Below are 5,168 nucleotides of genomic sequence, written 5' to 3' on the forward strand. Positions count from 1 at the left end.
AACGCCAGTAGCCAAGCGGCCAAGCCAGCGTAGCAAGGCAAACACAGCGTGCGCACGTTAATGACACTAATTTTTAAAGAGCGCATCATTTTAAATGTTTATTTAGTATATTTAAAAAAACTATGTATTTATGTATGTAACACTATGCAGTATGCACGAAATTGTGTATTATAGCAAGGGTAACTTAATAAACTGAGAATAGTATGCGTTGATACCAGGAGAGAGCGCAACAACATTTATTTAGAACGAGCGCGTAATTCAAACTTTCCTTTTCGGTGGAAATAAAGTTTTCATTCATTCATTCATTCTCTCAAAAAAGAAAATAAAAAAAGAGGGGCTTATGGTTTCATTAGAGATGGTCTTCGATGATTTGAGCACGGGTGGAAAGGAAAATAAAAATAAAAAAAAAAGAGAGAAGGAGATAGCTGCTGGCGGACCTGCTTTGCACATCGTTTTCGTGTAAAGAGTGATCCCCGCACTCTGTCAGTGCGCTTGACAGTGTAAGATATAAAACAATTCATAGTAAAATGAAACATCGGCACTTCGACGTATGTAATATTACTCACGAAACCACTATTACCAGAGAAAGCCCTGAATTTAAACTCCGGTGAATCTTAAACGTTTTTGTAAAGGAATGTATTAGACTAGAGAAAAATACGAGCTTTTATTCAGGGATCTTAATTACTGGCAGTCGCTTAGGTTCGGGCGCAATGTGCTGCTACAGCGTTCAGCTTGATAATACCCACTGTACAGCAAATGCCTCTCCGATTTCCCTCCAATTATTCCGGTCCTGTGTCACATGCATCCACATAATGCCCGCAAACTTCCTGATTTCAACCGCCCATCTAACAATTACTGCCGCTCCTGCTACAAATATTTTCTTCTTGAGGGATACTGGCAAGCTGCCATTCATGATTTGAGACTGAGAGTACTTACCAAATGCACTCTCTTATTCCTCTGGTGATTTCACTTTGTGTTCCGGACCTGCGGTGTAGACGTACTTCCTTGTCATTTCCAGTGCCTCGCTACCTACCGCAACCAATACTATTCCCTTCCGATGCTGTTGAACATAAGTTTTTTGCATATTAATTTTTAAGCGCACCCTCTGCTTTGCTTTTTCTAGTAACCAATTATCCTTTGCAATTCTTCCTCTGAACTACTTAGCAAGACAATGCCATCAGTGAGTCGCAGGGGTATTTGTATACATTCCCTAAGCAAGCATTTCATAGCACTGGAGAGATCGTGCCTCTTTGCAATTTCTAACACCTTCCTTATGCATATTTATTACTTTCTTTAAGGGGAACTATGGCAGTTGTACAGCTACGATGGATATCTTCCAGAAAATTCACATCATGGTTCATCTACTCTATGATTCCGCAATGCCTGCATGACTGTTGAGGTTTTTGACTGAGCCAAATGTTTCCTCGTAATCTATGAAAGCTATGCATAGGGAGCATTTTTCTCTATCACCTGGTTGATTGTAAGCCTCACTGATCCTTTGGTTTACTGAGTCTGAGGTTGTGATTCTATAAGTGATTACCTTAGTATACGTTATACGTAAACGGATATATCAGCTTACTCAAATAACTATAGTAAGATGATCGGTGTGTATTTTTTTAAACTTTTACTACTCCCCTCCGTAGCTTCTTCACCGTGCGCTCATGTTTGGCCTTGAACCGAGGAGAAATCACGTGGCAGCTACGACGTCACTCAGCCGCCGCCGCCGAAACCGAGGTAACCGAGGTAACCGCGCGCTTCCCTCTGCCTAGTCAAGTGCACTCAATCGCAGCTACGCTGGAGCCATGGCGTTCGCTCGTTCTAAATAGCCTCCACTATCGCAACAGCTCTCGACAATTTCACGACAGCAGTCGTCATGGATGATCCAGGCGAGGCGCCTCGTGAACTGCCTGCATTTCAGAGGTTTCGAAGACGACAGGCCGAATCCGGTCAAGCGTTCGCTTTGGGTACTTAGGTTTACCGGGGTTAAACATTTGCCGATTTTTTTTTTTTTTTTAATTCCTGAGATTAGCGTCCTTGCAAAATTCTGGTGCTCTTGAGGTCATGAGGCATTGCGTATACAGGGTGACCAGTTTTCCAAGTACGATCTCTCCACCACCCTTCAACGATTCCGAGTCATCAGCTGCGGCTTTCCTCCTTTTTATTGCTTCTAAGGCTTTTTTTTTTTGTTACTTCGTTCTTTATCGCTAGTGCAACGCCTGATATTACTATGCACTACTGCCACTCTCACTGTAATCCTGATTACTTTGGCTTCTGTATAGACCGGTGTAGAACGTCTACTTAGCTATCTTATCCAAATTGGTAATGAAATTGTCCATCTTGTCGCTTAGCTGGTACACCTGATTATTGCCTATGCCTTGTTTTCTTTTCCCCACTTTTATAAGCTATCAAAGCTTGCTCATTTTCTCTACATTATACCTGCTCACGTCAGATACTTTACGCTTATTGATTAGCTTTGATAGCTCTGCATGAAGACAGTGCAAGTTCTATCACGTGTGTTGAATTAGATGTTTTCATGATTTTGCGGTTGGGCCAGACTTGTAGATAGCTTGCTGGTATCCTTCCTAACTATCCTACCACCTACTTCACTGTGCCCTCATTATTGATATCTCCGAAATTATCGTTCATTGCTTCTGCACGTTTTCCTTGGTCAAAGCGGAATGTCTGTTCTGAAGGGAGATCTCGAATTCATCTTCTTTCTCTTTTATGGCAAATTTGTTGCATGGGCTTCTTCCTCATTAGTTTATTCCGTTCCCTTAAAATCTTAACTAGTTCAAGACATATAGCCACTGCATCGAAACTTTCCGAAGACCCTCAAACCCAGTATACAATGTCAGGGTTACAAGCACAACATGAAACATATATTTCATCTTTAGTCTTCTCATCCAAACTTTTCGATGTTCACTTCAGATTCTTCTGCTTGCCTTATTTCGTGCTGTGAACTCCACTAATAACTCGTTAATACTGTTTCCATATAGAGCCTGTGCCATATATAGTCTCCGGCCTGCAAGCTTCTTGCCAACCTTGGCTTCGCGTTTACCCATTGCCGATTCTATGTCTTCATAGAAGCTTGTGACTATACCTTATTACAATGACTAGATGCAGGCGTGTAGGCCCGTACAACCAGTACAACCTTCCATTTATGCTAACATTATCTTGAGGCTTTTTACACTCACCGGTAATTTTATTTTATTTTATTTGACTACTATCAGGGCCGTTGAAGCGTTACAAATAGGAGTGGTAATACTACTTATATAAAATTAAAAATAAGGAGAATTTTTAAACATAGATGATGAAGAAGCGCAGATTTGAAAGCTTCGGGTTCAGAAATGGAGACGATGCAGGCGGGCAGGTGGTTCCAGTCTGAGCTGGTCTTGGGGAGGAAAGAGCAGAAATACTGGTTAGTCCTGCAATTTGGAACATTGACTTTGAAACAATGATCAATGCGGGATATATTACGCATCTCGGAGCAGTGAAAATACTTTGTTTCAAGGATTCATTTGTGTAATATATTTTGTGGAATGTGGAAAGTCGAGAAACATAACTGACTGTGATTCTTGTTTCTGAGTAATGTGTCATCAACCGCCTCAAATCGATGTTACGCTGCTGTTTACACACATGTGATTCCTTGAAGAATAACACACAGGAACATTCGTGTTTGAGTCCCGCCCTGCGCAGACGAAAATATGGATTAACTTTTCGCAACATGCGTTTAATGGGAGGGCGCTGCGGTCGCCGGCGGGAGGGGACGTGCTTCTCATCGGCCCCTGCTATTATGCCAATTAACGCAGTGTTAATTTACAGTTACCGCGATATATTTGGTACCAAAGTGTGCGCGAAGGTGCGGGGCATCGACCGGTACCAGTTTTGACCAAGCGGTACGTGATTCTCCCGATTTACGAGGACTTTTCTCTGGTGCGGTGCGGACTTTTCTCTAAGCCTAACGTCGGCCTACCACGAGTACGGCCACCGGTGGCGACGGGCCCGGCCGCTAGGCCTAACCCGGCGACGAGTACGACAAAGATGGCGTCCGAAATGGAAGTGGCCACGTCGATGGGAGACAACATGACGTCAGCACCGAGCATCGGCAGTCTCGGCGGGCGTACGTGCATTGAAGTTCAAGGAGAGGACATTACACCGGAAGAAGTCGAAGGCTGGTCGGCCTCCGGCAAGCGCGTCAAGCAGATCATGGCCGGCAAGGAAAACGGTGAGTCCACCGCCATTACTCGCCAGTCTAGACCCAAGACTAGGGCCAGCTTTGCTAAGAGAGTTGCAGCCTCGATAACGAAAGCGGCGAGGATGCCGATGGACATGCCGAAGGAAGACACTAAGATAGTCATGAGACCACGGGGAGGTCTCAACGTAGCGAGAACTGAGGTTTCAATAATTATGTCGGCCGTCATGATGGCGGCTCGAGTAACGAAGGAAGAAGCCAAAGCAGACACCATCTGCACGAACGCGCAGCAAAACATCATCGTGGTCAGCACCCCGGACGAGAGGCGTGCCACGCTGTACTCTAAGGTCAAAACCCTTAACGTAGGAGACAGGACATACGAAGTCAGCGCCTACCGAACGGCGCCGGACGGCACGGTCAAAGGAGTCATCCGAGGCACAGCCGTAGACACCCCGGAGGAGATAGCCGAAAACATCGTGAACCCGTGCAACCCCCTAGCGGTGGAGGCGCACAGAATCGGCAATACAACCACGGTGATAGTACTCTTCGCAGGAGAGAAAGTACCGAACTACGTCAAGTATGGCTCGATATTAGTCAGGTGCGGGCTTTACCGCAAGCACTTTGACGTGTGCAGGCAATGCGGCAAGATCGGCCATAGAAGAGACGTATGCCCGAATCCCAACACCAGAGTATGCTTCGGCTGCGGAATCGCGAACCCCAGCGAGGATCACAAACGCGAATGCAAGCCCAAGTGCAGGCTCTGCGGGGGACAGCATCCAACGGGCGAGAGGGAATGCAAGAACAAGTACAAGATGCCGTATGTGCTCAAAAAACGGCAATGGGAACGCAAGATGGAAGCCAGGCAGCAACAACTGGATCCGAAAAGCTTTCCGCCGCTGCGAGAGCCGTCTGCCGAGAGACCCCGCGGAGATTCGAGGCAGCGCGACAGCAGCCGCAAGAGGGACAACAGCGAGGG

The sequence above is a fragment of the Amblyomma maculatum genome, chromosome 1 (assembly GCF_055883805.1).
Source record: "Amblyomma maculatum isolate TAMU_Amacu chromosome 1, ASM5588380v1, whole genome shotgun sequence".
Lineage (NCBI taxonomy): Eukaryota > Metazoa > Arthropoda > Arachnida > Ixodida > Ixodidae > Amblyomma > Amblyomma maculatum.